This window comes from Lutra lutra, chromosome 10 (assembly GCF_902655055.1).
Source record: "Lutra lutra chromosome 10, mLutLut1.2, whole genome shotgun sequence".
Classification (NCBI taxonomy): domain Eukaryota; kingdom Metazoa; phylum Chordata; class Mammalia; order Carnivora; family Mustelidae; genus Lutra; species Lutra lutra.
The window spans coordinates 95,890,029-95,905,068 of record NC_062287.1 but is presented as its reverse complement, the minus strand read 5'-3'; the positions used below and the strand labels follow the sequence as shown (position 1 = coordinate 95,905,068).

The window sequence follows — 15,040 nt, the reverse complement described above, 5'->3', positions numbered from 1 at the left end:
GCCCACCTACAGCAGTGCCCCTCCTCCATCTCCAACCTGCTAGAAACAGCATGTCACCTGAATTTAAACATCGTGGTTCTGAGCATAGGCTCTGGAGTTGAACACACCTGGGCTCCAATCTTGGTTCTTCATCTTTCTACCACCATGTCTTTGCTAAATGACCCAAACTCTGGGAGCCTAAGTTTCCTCGCCTGCGAGAATGGACATCAAGGGCCCACATCGGGGCAATGTGGTGAGAAGTCAGTGCCTTGCTGGCCTGGAGTGGGGTGGACAGCTCTTCCCACGGTCACACCAACCCAGCAGGTGTACGGGCCTCCCTGAGCTCAGGACCCCAGGACAGTGCCCTAAACCCTAGGCACTGCATTCCGACCCCCTCTCCCTTTGGTATCAGGCTGACCCAACTCCACACGTCTGCTGAGACTCGGCACTCTCATGTGCCAGCTCCACGGAGCGCGTGCCCGGACTCTTTTAATGACCCCATGAAGTGCGGAGCACTGTCCATTGTACAGATGAGAACACCAAGGCTCAGGGAAGCCAAGCGACCTGCCCAATATCCCAGGGCTTGTAAGCACGCCGCTCAGCCCACTCCAGATCCTGTGCTCCACCTGGTTCTGGGGGCAGCTTTCAGATAGAGAGAAGGGCAGAAGGAGCACTGGACTGGGAGTCCAGAGCCTGAACCTCCTGCCCTGCAAGTCACTTCCTCTCTCTGGCCTCAGCATCTCCCTCTGCAAAACAATGGAGCAGTTTCATGACTTGTCAGTTCCTTCCATCAGGCTTGAACTTGTACTGGATGGGCCTCTGGAGGGCAGAAGGGACGGCCCGACTAAGATGCTGGTTGTCTGCAGGGGTCCAGGCTCTAGCAGGCCCCTCCTTGGCCCACCGAGGCAAATCTGCTCTCCATGGCAGGGTCTGGCTTTGGCTGGCTCTGGCTTTGTAGCAATTAAGGGGCATAATAAATATGGCAGCTCATAAACGGGCTACCTGTATTTATTACGTACCGCGCTCATTACAGATTACATCTCATGGGTAGCTTGAGGCGTGCTGGGCTCCCAGACAAATGCAGTAAAAGGAGTGTGTCTCCTAGGAAGAAGAGCCTCTGACAACCTCAGAGATGAGCAGGTAGAAAAAGAGACGATGGGAGCCAGAGGGTGGAGGGAGATCCAGAGGTCAAGTTTCTACTCCAGGGTGAGGGGTGTGAGTGGAGAGAGGGTGTTGGGGCCTGACCAGGGATTGAATCCCACCCCACCAAGCCTAGCTGGTGGCGGGGGGCAAGTTCCTAAACCGTGTACATCTGCATTTCTTTGTCTTTAGAATTAGTTTAAAAATAATGCTTTCCACGTGATGCATGGGAAGTACAGAGCGCGGGGCTCGGCACATGGCCGCTGACACTAGGACAGCCAGTTATCAGCGGGCGGATATTAAATTCTTACCATGGGCCAAGGGATATGCACAATCTCAATCCTCCTAAAGTTCCAGGATAGAGGTAATGTCATCTCCACTTATCAGGTGAGGGCATTGAGGCTCAGAGAGGTGCCGTCACTCATCCAAGGTCACACAGCACAGAAGTGCCTGAGCCAGGATTTAAACCCATGTCTGTCTTCATCATCATTTTCGAGAAGTGCTAATTCCCTTGCCCCCTTCACCTACCCTCCTCCACAATTCAAGCCTGTCTTCATACCTCCAAGGCCACCTCATTTCTCCCTGTCCAGGGCAATCAGCCTTCTGGGTCATTAGCCACCGCCAGGGTGAAGTCACAAGACCGATGCCTGTCAGTTCCACCTGCCACCAGGCGTTTCTGAGTGTGGGACCCATATCCTGAGCGAACTAGCCGGACAAGAGGGACAGACCCAGGAACCCCTGGTCCCTGCCTGGGTCCAGTGAGAGCTCCACTCACCCACAGTGCCTTTGGAAGTTCAGCGAATCACAGCCCAGTTCCCTAATTTACCTCAAAGGAGGGTGGGGACAGAGACAGTCTCCGGAAGGTTGGGCTGAGAAGAATCGTGAAACTATGAGGTCCAAGGGCTTAGCTGTTTCTCAGAAATGGTGTTCAAAGGCACTTATGAAGGAGCAAGGGAGGTCTCTCTGCTGAAGGGAGAAGATACACCCTCCCTAGGGCCCGGGGAGGAAAGGCCCACTGGGGTTTCCTCAAATCCCTGGAGGTGACAGGGACCTGGTGGGGAGCCTGGCCCTTCCACTTTCCAGCCTCACAGCCTTGGACAAGCACACAGCTTCTCTGGGCCTTTGCTTTCACATCTGTGAAATGGGGCCAGGAATGCTGGCCTCCTCAGGAAATCGTCTGGACTGAAGATTGAACAGGCATGAATGCAGAGCTCCTGGCACCATTCCTGGCACTCGACAGCTCTGTCCCTTCTTCCTTCCCTGCCCCCCAACCCTCCACCGAGGCAGCTCTTCTCCCTCCTACTCTCCCCAGACACCAATACACAGGCCAAGTTCCCCACATAAGGACAGGGGAGGACTCAGATACGGAGGAGGATTTCTGAGTGGGGAGAGCGGTTCTCAAACAGGATTCCCTGAGACTAACAATTTCCTAAAGCTATTTTCAGGACTGCGAATAAACACTCAGAAATCATCTGCTCTGCACCGGCTGCCTCAAGGGGCAAGTAGCTTGGGTTTTGGGGGCAATTAAACCAGCCCAGGGTGGGGACCCTACTTCTCCAGTTGTTCAGAAGTTCTGGCCCCCCACTATGTATGACTTTGCTGTACAAAAATGCAAGAGAAACTTGCAGTGTATACCTAGGAAATGACTTGGTAAAGGCAGCAGTGTTTGATAGAGACAATCCTTTTATGTCTTGGGCTCAGAGGGATGAATTGTGGGAGTCGATGTTTTAGGCAGACTCGGCTTCGTGTGCGTTCAACTCCCCACGTGCAGGGGAGTGGGCAAGGAGCTGCGGTCCCAGCTGCCCTTCCTTGCAGGGGTCCCGCCCCAGGGTGAGCATGGGGGTGGGTGTGGGGGGCTTGCTGTCCTGGATCTCATGGTCTCAAGGCTCCTGTTATGGTGTACCCTCTCTTGGCCTAGTGACGGCTCTGGGCTCACAGATGAGTATTTCATCGTACAATGTGACCCCAGACACAAGTGACCATTTCTCGTACAATGAAACCAGGTGGCTCAGAGCTTTAAGGGGATTTAAGTGAAACTTTTCATTTCCCTAACAGAAGTTCTTGGTCATGAGCTGGTAGGGCAGCTCTGACCAGTCGGATCCCCTCTCTTTGGAAGCAAGAAAACAGGCTGAGAAATGGAAAGGGGGTGCGGACAAGTCAGCAGACCAGTTAGCGATGGATGTGAGCCGAGCACCCTGGTCTACAAAGGCCAGGTCAGGGCCCTGGGAAAGCGTTCCTGGCTCAGTCCTGTGCTTGCTGATCTCAGTAGCATGAGTCTCCCCTTGTTAGAACTCATGCTCCATGAAGGCGGGGACTTGGTTCATCCACTGCCTGATTCCTAACATCCTGAGCAGTGCCTGGCACACAGTGGGTCCACCATTCAGATGTCTGAACGGGTGAATAGTGGGAAAAGAGAAACTGAGACAGAAAACAGCGCAGATCTTGCAAATCAGAGAAACAAAGAGCGGTCAGAGAGGGAAAGACAGAGAAAGGCAGACAGCAGGAGGTGACGTGGGCCAAGACAGACTGAGAAAAAGCTGAGGACGAGGCAGGGCATTGTCAGGGGACAGGGCAGCGGTACACAGGGAGAGCGGGGCGCCAAGGCTGACTTCTCACCTGGGCGGCGCTTTGGGCGTCAGCAGGACAGAATCTCCTGGTCAGAGGGGCTCTCGTATGTTCTTTTATTGGCCCAGCTTGTCCTAGAAGGGGAAGATATTCAATTACTATAGGAAGTCAGTAAGGAGCAGCCACGTTCTAGAAGCTGTTTATGAAAACCTGCCCTAAGGAGGCACACAGGGCAAGTGTCTTGCTAATCTGGGTCCATTAGCGCTAATGAAAAGCTCTCGGCATCTGGGCCCACTCCAGCTGGGAAGGCCTGCGCGGGGTGCCTGCCCTCAGCCCAGAGGGGGAACCACAGCTTTAAGACACTTTCAGCATCTGGCACAGGCTCGGTCTGCACTAACATACCGCATGCGGCCGAGGCACTAGGAGGACACAGCGGGCGTGGTGACCCACACACCTGGACGTCACCTGGGCACCCGTGGGGAGGCCCCAGCAGAGAGTGCCAGCAGGGGTGTGTTCCTCAAACCCCCCTGCCCCAGAAATCCTGGCTCCTGGGGGAGAAAAGCAGATGTCGGAAAGCATTGCTTCGGGCTCACAGAAGGACTTAGCCTTCTGGCAGGAGCCAGACCTCAGCAGTGGAAATGAGGGTTGCTCTCAGTCGTCCAAATGGGCCAGATGGAGGCTCGTGTCCAGCCACACCTCGGGGAATCCCACGGCCTGGAAAAGTGAGGCTGTGGAACTTGGGCAGCAAGGGGCATTCTCATGGTGGGGAGGGGAGACTTGGGGGTCTCGGGGGCCCATTGAGATCCCTTCCCGTTCACATCAGCGGAGGGCTGGTGGATGAAAGACTCCTTTCCATCCATGACTGTACCCGCTCAGGAGACACATTTGAGCACCTACTGTGTGCTGGGTGCCATGTTAGGAACGGGGACATGTATGAGCCCCCACAGTTGGTAGCGTTTGGGACTGGAGACGCCAGTAAGCTCACCCTCTGTGTGGGGCGGTGGAGGAGATTGGAGGAGACAAACAAAGGGAAGACAATATGGCGGGGGACTAACTGTCCACGGGTGTAACTCCACTCCACTAGGGGCAGCGGGGCAGGAGAGCGGTTCTCAGGGAAGGGGCGGCCCAGGGGAGCAAGTCTCCAGGAAGCGTGGAGGCGAGGCCGGGCAGAAAGGCAGGAGCAGGGACCTCCCTCCTGACAGCTCGTGGAGGCCCTAGGAGCCGGTACCTTGATTTGGCCCAAACACACCCACATGGCAGGCTTGTCACCTGCCTGCCTCTGGATCTGCCCCAGAACTTTGGGCTACAGGTCACACGTGAGCTCGCTGGGCGCTCACAACACCTGAAAACAAGGATCCCACAGGCATGGCTGTTTCCCAAGAGGAAGCCCTGCCTCCTTGTCATGGGTTATCCCTGCCCCATTGTATGGTGGCTCCTGGGCTGAAATGGACTTACCCTCTTTGCGGTTCCGACTGCCCTGAAGAGCCTCCCATCTCTCTTTGCCCCTCTTGCTCCCCCAGCCCAAAGCCCGGCTCCTGATTTGTTTCCTGACCCAGCAAATAGCTGCATTAGGGGATGCTGGTGAAGGGTGGCTGAGGGATGCCTGCCACGTGTACGGCATCACAGCTGGAAAGGCACCTGCCTTAGTCGGCTCCCTTGAGACCTTCAGAAAGTCACTGACCCTCCCTGAGATGCCAGGTTCTTCTCTGAAAACTGTGATTCTTTTTTTTTTTTTTTTGACAGAGAGATCACAAGCAGGCAGAGAGGCAGGCAGAGAGACAGGAGGAAGCAGGCTCCCTGCTGAGCAGAGAGCCCGATGCGGGACTCGATCCCAGGACTCCGAGATCATGACCTGAGCCGAAGTCAGCGGCTCAACCCACTGAGCCACCCAGGCGCCCGAAAACTATGATTCTTGATTTCAAAGTCAAAGGGGGTTGTAAGCATTCATGATATGGGGGCACCCAGGGGGCACAGTCCGTTAAGCATCTGACTCTTGGTTTCAGCTCAGGTCATGATCTCAGAGTCCTGGGATCGAGCCCTGAGTCTGGCTCTGTGCTCAGAGTGGAGTCTCTCTCTCTCCCTCTCCCTTTGCCCCTCCCCCCTGCTCACGCTTTCTCTCTCAAATAAATAAATACATCTTCAAAAAAAAATTTGTGATATGAAGCTTGTGAAATTGACTGATATGATACAAAAACCCTTGGAAACCTCCGAGCACTCTTCCCATGGAGAGCTGGTATTACTAGTACCATCATAAATCGGAAGTAAGTGGAGTCATCAGTGGAGGTGGGCTTAGGTGAGAACTGTGGGCAAATGGTCTGGTCGGGATGGCTATAAACATCTTTCCCCCAAGTGACTCCAAACTCCGCTACAATGTGCAATAACTGGCTCTAACGGTAACTCACAGTGGGGTGTGCTAACCACGTAGCAGCGTCTGCTAAGCATTTCTCCTCCGTTCCCCTGCGTGCTCCATGCCTACGAGGTCGGCGCCGCTACTATCCCGTGTTCCATACGAGGCAGCTGAGATTGAGAGAATGGAACGAACTGGCCTGGGTTTGTTCCCATGGTCAGCCAGACATGGCCACGATTCAGGCATTAAGCTGGCTGGACTCCAGATCAGAGCTCCCGACAAGACACCAGCCCCAGGAGAGGGCACCCGAAAGAGGAAGAGCTACGCCTTGGGCTTCAGAATTTCCAATCTGGGGCCGCTCTGTCTTGAATCAGGCAACCAGGCAGACTCCCAGGGAGCCAGCCAGCATCGTTCCCTGTGCCAGCTGGAGGCCCCGGGGGGAATGACCCAATCCCGCCACCTCTTGACAGATGGGAGCCCTGAGGCCCAGAGAAGGGCAGAGACGGGTGAGGTCACGCAGCGCCTCGGGGTTCTCCTGTGCAGGCCCCTGCCTGGGCCAGACAGCTTTATTAACATTGCCCCTCCTACCACCTGGGATGGCGGCTCCATCCCATCTGCACAGTGCAGGCCCGGGAGGGGTCCTCCGATTAAGGAGAACAGCTCAGTTCATAAATCACTCCTTTTACTCTCACTGCCCTTGCCCCCCCCCCCGGGCATACTTTCTGGAGAGAGAGAGAAGGAGGCAGGAGGACATGAGCGATGGAGAAGCCTCATGGGAGGAAGCAAAATGCAGGTATGGGGTGGAGTAGAGAGCCCAGAAGACTCTTGCAAGCGCCCCGGCCAGGTGAGGGCGCTGTGGGCCAGGGCAGAGCCTTGGTGTCCCCCTGGAGCCATCACACCTGCAGCAACCTGGCTTCCCACCAGCAGGGCTCTGCCCTGCCAAGCTGCGAGACCTGGGCCAGTCTGCCTCCTCAGCAATCATCTCCTCACCTGCAAGATGGGGGTTTTCAGAGTCGCTGCAGCCCCGGGGATGGGTGGTTGCGGGGGGCGGGGGGATGATGGAGCTGAAAGCACTTTGGTGGCTGCACACCCAGTTCCTTCCTTCCTGCATGGCAGGACCCCGCTAGTGCCAGCCCTCGGCGTGGTCCCAGGCACAGACACCAGTGGCTTTCCTTCTGCAAGGGCTGACTCAAATCTAGTGCCCGGTCATAACCCCACACTCGAAGAGGAATGTTAACAGCCATCCCAACCAAGCGTTCTGGGCCCCCCTGAGAAGCAACGGTGGGGCTGGAGGGGACGCTCAGAGCTGAGCTGGGGAGGCCAGGGTCCAGGGAGCACCGGGCCCTGATAAGGCACTGGGTCACGGATGTTTACCTAGAGCGATCCTACTCGATCCCACAAAAGGCTCCGCAAAATAGATGATGCCACCGTTATGCCCTTTCGTAGCCCGAGAAACCAAGGCACCGCGGGGCTAGAAAGGTCCCGGAGCCAGAACCAACCCGAGATTCGCCAGACTCTGAGACCCATGTTTGTTTCCTTCATCAGAACGCGCACGGGGCAGAGGCTAGTCAGGAGAAAAATGATTCTTGCCATCAGGTTCAAGGCTAAGGGGGTGGGGGGGGAGTTATTTGCTAGCTAGCTATGCCCGCTGGGCCTCCTCCCAAGACAGACAATCTCATAAACAAGCAATTGGCCCGAAATCCTGGCGTGCCTAGTGATGGCACAGACACGGGGACATGGACACAGCTGAGCGGGGGCTCAAATCTAATTAGGCTCCTGGGGGCGGCGCCATGAAGGTTAACCAGGCACAGCCTGCCAGGGATGCAATGGGATCCCAGAAGACAGCCAGCCTCCCCTGTTCCCCAGACTCACAGAATCCTGGATGTCGAGGGAACAGAGTCTCTGATCCGCAGGGTCTGGGAAGGCCCCATGTCTAGGGTGTGAGTTGAGTTAGGCCTGGGTGCTTGATCCCTGCCACAACACTTTCCCCTATCCCAGAACTCCCATGGGGCTGTTTCCATCAGAGAATCTTCAAAGAAGGAAGTGCCTCAGTGAGGGCGACCTCCAACTGCCTCTTTTCTCAGTGGATGCTGAGGCCCAGAGAGGTCCAGGGTCTTGCCCAAAGTCACACAGCACAGCTGGAAGCAGGAGCTCCTGATTTTAAGTCCACTGCTCTTCCCCGACCCAAGGCAGCCTCCCAAGACTGATACCTGAATTCATTTGGCTCCTGAAAGGACACAGCGCATGGCACGTCAGTGAATCCCCCCATAACCCAGGAGATGGGCACTTCTACTCCACCAGTAAAGAAATTGAGGCTCAGAGAAGCAATCTCAATGGTCCAAAGTCACACAGTAGATTGGAGGAAGGGTTAGGACAGACAAAGCAGGATTCCTTGTCCTTCTGCCTTGGCTGTCTTCTGGAGGTGTGGCCCTAGGGACTTTGCGGCTGCTGAGGCCCATAGTGACCTTTGCACAATGCACACTTCCCATTCCCTCCATGGACCTGGGCTGGACCGAAGCCACAGAAGGGGTCATGCCAGAAACAGGACAATGGGTCCATCTTCCTGCCTTGGTGCTCCAACGGTCTGTTTGCAAAGGCCTCTGGGGACAAAGGTGTGCACCCTCCTGCAGAGACTTTCACTTGCCACAGTCAAGGGGCTGAAAACAGGCAACCAATTTGAACTTGGGCGTGAGCAGAGAAGAATGGTCATTCAGTGTGCCAGGCACAGGATTTGGCCTTAGGACACCAGAGCCCAAGGGCTGGGAGGAACAAGGGCAGGACAGTGCCAAAGCCAGCCCTCCTCCCAAAGCCAGTCCTGCGCTGTCCTCGGGCCTTCCTGAGCCCCTGGGAAAGGTTCCCTGACAGCCTGCCCTGGGATCCGGGGAAAGGGAGGCAGGAGGAGGAAATGAGAGGGCATTCCAAGCAAACAGCAAGGCTCCCAGGCCCCAGGGGACATCGTTGCGGGACTGTGACATGGACACTTGGGTTCTGAGAGATGGTGTAGGTTCCAAGGGGATGAGGAAGAAAGCCAGCCTTCCAAGGAGGGAGCAGCCAAGAGATTTTAATTCTCTGGAATTAAATCCTGCCTTTGGAGAGAGCCTGCGGCTTGGGGGAGGGGGCGGCCACATCTTTTCTGCTTCCCCCAGAGATCTGCGATGGAGATCTCGGAGAGAGATCTCGGTCAGTGTCCCCTGGGCAGGCATGGGGCTCTGGGCCTCCCAGGTGCCCTGCCCCCCACCCCTGCCCCACCAGCCCTCCAGTCGCTTTCAAGGAGCAGAGTCTACACAGAGACCAGGAGGAGCCTGCAGGCCCAGCATCCTCGCCAGGCTTGCTTCCCGAGGGGCACCCACAGGAAGAAGTGTTGGGGGAATAGCCCCTCCTTTCGGTTTCTAGTGTATCCCGTGCTGACTGGAGGGACGCTGCTCCAGAAAGGAGGTCAACCCCATCCAGTGGCCAAGGACACAGGCATGCGGGGTGGGGGTGCGGGGTGGGGGACAGGACCCATCTAAGGGCACACGGCACAGTCAGGGGTGGAAGATGGCACGGTCAGGGGTGGAAGACATCGTCCGGACCCCCAGCTTGGATGGTCCCTGCCACACGTTGGAGACAGCCTTGCCACACGCGGGAGTGGCCTCAAAGCTCTGCCCGGGGAAAGCCCACAGGAAAGGTTGAATGTGCCTGTGGCTCCACGACAGGAAGGGGCAGGGAAGGAGGACACCAGACGTGCTGTCTGAACATACCACTGTTGCCAAACCTCTCCCACAAGACAGAAGCCCTTGGGTGGCCAGAGCTGCGTCTCCCTCCTCCTCTGAGTCCCTGCTGGAGACACACAGGGTACTGGCTGGGGTATTACCGATCTAATAACTGCTCCTGCTTCCCACGTGCCAGGGATGGTGCTGAGAACTGTTCCCAACATCACCGTCAATGGGCCAACTACTCCCAATTTATTGGGGAGTGCGGAGAAGGTGAGTGAGCTCAGAGAAGGTGAGTGAGCATCCCACAGTGGCCCAGCTGACTTTAGACCCCCGAAGGCACACTGCTAGGGGCTGAAGCACTGACTGGCTGATGGGCTCTTAGACTGCTCGGGGCAAAGCCAGTGGTGAAGAGAAGGAGCCGGTGGGCGTGAGTGAGTCCTGGGTTCGAGTCCGGAAACCCTGTGTTGCCTCCCCTCTCTAACCCTGAGTCTTTCTCATTTCCCACAGCCAACTGCATCTCTAAGCCTCAGTGGGGAGCAGGAGCCCCTAACCCTCCCTCCATTCCCACATTTCATCCCCCTTCAGGGCCTGGAGCTCCAAGAGACCCTTTGAAAGACTTTGGTAATCCATCCCAAAATAGGCAGGGCTGTTGCTGGGGCAACCTGGCTAGGCTACACAGACGGGATTTAAATATTTAATGGCTTCTGGGGTATGAAGGGGGCCTGGGAACAGGGCAGAAAAGGGCACAGGTCTGAACGGGGAGGAGGGGCATGGGGGGAGGGGGGGAGAGGGGGAAGGATCAGGGGAGCCCTGGCATCTCCTGCCAGATAGGACCCCCACCTCCCAGGATGGGGAGGGTGCTGAGGGCTCCAGGCTCAGTGGCTGCCGCTAATGTCCCACAGGATAAAGCAGACTAGGACTGGGAACCAGGCAGTGGGTGAGACCCAGAATTCCACCAGTAGGGGAAGTAGGGTTAATGGGGGGAGGTGAGGGGGGGTCTCTTTTGTAGGTGGACAAGAGAAACGGACTTTTTTAAAAAATAGGGCCTACTCTGTCCAGTGGCCACCGTGTGAAGTACTTGCCTGTTCTCCTTTGAACTTCACTATCATCCTATGGGGCAGGCCTAGTATTGGTCCCACGTCACAGCTGAGAAAAGTGGGATCAGAGACATGCAGTGACTGGCCCAAAGTCACACAACTGCCAAGTGGCATACACGAACTCAAGGCAGTGGGCTCCAATGCTGGTGCTTTTTCTGCTCCATCTATCGGGATCCAGGGCCAGAAACACTGCTTCCACTGATAACAGCAACGGCTAGCATATACGAAGTTCATTTTATGGGCCAGGCACCACGTTAAGGGCTTTGCATGCCCTAATTCACTTAACCCTTACGATGACACTGGGAGGTAGGCACTGTTAGACCCATTTCACAGATGTGGAAGCTGAGGCCCCCAGGGGAAGTAAGACAGCAGCATCACAGGTAAGCAGGGGAGGCAGGATTCAGGCCCTCCCGCCCCCCGGTCCACCCTAGAGCTGGTTCTTTTCATCCAGTTCTCTTACCCCACATTCAGAAACATGTGTAAGAAAAACAATAAGTGAATTAAAATCAAACTTAAAGTCCTTTTTTTTTTTTTTTTTTTTTTGCCCTGGAGCTTTGACCGCATCCTCCAAAGTTGGATAGGATGGCAAGAGGAAATTCTTCCAACGACTTAGCAATATGAGTCAGCTTGAGGCTTGTGTTCACTGACTTGCTCTCCACACAAGGCACATGCGCAGAAACCCACACGGACCACAACGCAACCCAGCCACGCAGACCTGCACTCACAGACAGACAGACACACGTGCACGGACACATGTACAAATATATACACAGACACACACACATAGACACCCAGACAGACTTAGCTACGTACTCACATGGAGACACACACACACACACACTCACAGACAGGGCGACTGGGTGCTTTCTGCCTGATTGAATGAACTACAGTATCACAAAAAAGACAACCAAAGTCATCTGGCCCACACCTCTGCCAACATCAAGGATAGCTAAACAGGCAAACCAAGCTGAACTTAGTCTTAAAGATCTTCCATAAGGGGCATAAACCCGTGACTTTATTCTGATGTCTCCTCAAGGAGGGAAGTCCCTCCTGGCATCTAAGGAAATTCTGTCCTGCTTGACATCAATCACAAGCACAACGCTTTCCCTCAATACCCCGCTTTACCCCTCCCAAAGCCCTCCCAAACTTACGCCCTTCCTTCTTCCTCACAACCTTCCAGCAAGGCAGGCAGGGTGGAGATGATTTTAATTTACAGAGAGCAGGGCTCAGAGGAGTTAAGGAGATGATTTTAATTTATAGGGAACAGGGCTCCCTGTAACTCCCTGAGCAGGGCTCAGAGGAGTTAAGGAGCTTGCCTGAGGTGACACAGCTCCTGTTCAAGGTGGGTGTGGATCCCAAGTGTGGTGCCTTCCCTTTGGTGGCCATTATTTCAATGACCCAGGTTGCTGTCAATGTCCTGTCAATTTCACTTTGCTCCTCTCTGCCCTGAGCTTCTTAGTATCTCAGCCTGTATTCAGTGAGGGGATTTCTCTGGTCCTGGCTCACGTCCATCCTGCCTATGTGATGCCTGGTGCAGCATGGAGGGGAGGCCCCTCAAAGCTGGGTTACCCCAGGTGATCCTGAAGCTTCCCCACCCTGAGTTAGCAGGTTTCCTGTACTGGGCAGACTGGGTGAGGCTCCCCCGTCCTTCTCCCCCAACGGGGTGGGAATCCCTGAACTCCCCTGTACCCCCTCCCCACCACGGCCCAGGAACTGTCCCTGGAGCAGAAATCAAGCCTGCTCCCTCCCCCTCCTAGCCTCCTGTCCGGGGCAGTCCTTGCCCCAATTACATTTGCTAGGCAATAAATATTAGAGGTACTGGGTCTTCCCAGGGCAACTGCATTGAGTCTAGTCACCTGGCCCGAATTAGTGAGGCCACAACCCCTTCCCATAAGGGGTATGACTATAGGTATGTGCAGCTCAAGTTTTGGAGGGCAAACACCTGGAAAAACCGAGAGAGACCGTGTCAAAGCTCCCGTCTGGCTGAGAAGAGCCTGTGAGGAAATGAATCAAAGAAAAACCTGAGGCGGGGCCTGAGCAGATGGACAGGCTGGAGTCAGAGAGCCCTGTTTTCTTTCCTCCCCATAAAAAATCAACCCAGCTGCTCCTTGGAGGAGGGTCCTGAAGAAGGATGCAGGTCAGGGGTGGGGGAGGGAAAGGGCTGGGCTTGGGTGGAGACAGGGACCGGGGGCAGGAGGGTGTGGGGGCTCAGACAAAGGGAAATGAAGGCATCCTCCATCCTCCACAGAAGCCTGTCACCAACCCCACCAAACATCATTATTCTCAAGCCAGGAAAGATGCTGGCAACCTTGCCCGGAAGCTTTGGGGGTGAGCAAGTATTCGGTCTTACAGAGTGCCAGAAGAGGATTTCTACTTCCTTCTGACAAAATCCTAATAATGAAAAATAAAACTTCATCAGGTCCTGGTTTCTCTATCTGCCCAATAGCATAGAAATCCCTACCTCGAGTTCTTCCCATGAGCTGGTGCTGGGCAGGATGGAAGACCTGTCCCCTTCCATCCCCAGATGGAAGGGGACAGAAGAGGATCTGCCAGGGACACATCTGAGGCAGAGGTGGCAACTTTTTTCCTTAAAGAGCCAGACAGTAAATATTTGAGGCTTTGCAGACATATTGCTTCTGTCACAATGACTCAACTCTGCTTTGTTGGAGAAAGTGGCCACAGATCGCATGTAAAGGAATGGTCATGGCTGGGGGCCAACCCAAGTTTATTTACAAAAAAAGACAAGGCAGGATTTGGCTCACTGAATGCAGAGCTCTGGCCCTAAGGAATATTTGGGGACTGACCTTGGGTTAAAACAGCAGATTAGAAGTGAATGTGGTCCCTGCCCCCCCGCCAACCACTGGGCAAGGGCAGAGAATGGGAGAGAACAGAGCCGGGTGTTCAGAGAACTGGGTTCCAGCCCTGTGTCCAGGCTAGGCAGCCGCTGTCAATTCACAACACCTCTCTGAGCCTCAGTGGCTTCACTGTGCACACAAGGATAAAGATGGAAGCAGCTCCAGGTTATGGGGAGGACCCAGGATATGGGGAGGGCCTAAGCTCCCCCTAAGGTTATGGGGAGGTTATGGGGAGTGCCTAAGGGGGCCCTTGTGGGTGGGGAGCAGTGCCCTCAGCAATCAGCAAACCCTGGTCGGGAGGCTAAGTTAACCACAGCAAGCAGGGCTCTGGCTGTGCCTCTGGTAGCTAGTGAGGGGTGGCATGCGAGGTGCCAAGTATAAGTCTCAACACTTCATATGGATTAACTCATATCATTTTTGTAACTGTCTCTGAAGCAGGCACAATTATTATGCCCATTTTACAGACAGGGAAACGGAGGCACAGAGAATTAGAGTAACTTGGCCAGAGTGGTACAGCTATTAGGCTGGCATTAGAACCCAGGCAGTTAGTTCCAGCATCTGGGTTTAGAGGGTGTCTAAGATGTCTCAGAGCTGGTGGGGCAAGCCATGGAATTCTCCAGAATTAGGAAACCCACTAGAAAAGAGGTAAAAGTGGGGGGCTCAGGACCTAGGCTTTACTTTGCCACTAGTCAGCAGCATAATCTTGAGCAAGTTATTCATCCTCTGTGGGCTGCCCTGGGGAGGCAGTGGCCAATGGCATTAGAGGGACAGGGGGGACTCCTCTCTCCCACTCACTACCCGTGTGGCTATGCCCTCCATGAGCCTCTGTGGGCCATGTAGTCTCATGGTCACGGGAGCGCTGATGAGATCACTCTGCCTGAGACATGAGAATGCTCTCGAGAAGCTGGAGCCCTACCGTCATTCATCTGGAAGCCACACCTCCTGTTCGGCCATCTGAGGCCCCAAGCCAAGTTCATGGCTCTCAGCGCCAAGGCTGAGCACACATCTAGGGATCATGGGCTCCACTTCCCGGTAGAAAGGATTCAAGGATCGTCCTTTTAGGAACGGAAATGGTGGTCTGAATACGTGACACACAGACCCCATTATTTATAAACATGCAAACACAGCCCAGTCTGCAGCCTACAGAGGAATCCAGGGGACAGACAGGGTTTAGGAAGGCTGGCTGAAAGCAGCACTTGGGGAACAGAGGAAGGTGGGACTCACCCCTTACGGACACAGGATCACAAGTGCATGAGCTTGGCAGTGAAGGCCCCATGCTCTCTGTGCACACTGGGGTTGCCCTATGGCGCACACAGCAGGTGTGCCAGCACCCCCCCGCCCCCTGTGTGTCCTCTGCACTCT

General features: G+C 55.1%; 1 protein-coding gene across 4 annotated transcripts in view; it reads right to left on the bottom strand.

Annotated features, from left to right (window-relative positions):
• Positions 1 to 15,040, bottom strand: part of TSPAN18 (tetraspanin 18) — a 177,196-nt gene that overhangs the window by 23,256 nt on the left and 138,900 nt on the right. For all 4 annotated transcript variants that reach the window (XM_047691818.1, XM_047691817.1, XM_047691820.1 and 1 more), the window contains one exon: positions 3,736 to 3,818. The gene's annotated coding sequence lies outside the window, so the exon portion shown is untranslated. The remainder of the gene's footprint in view (positions 1 to 3,735; positions 3,819 to 15,040) is intronic.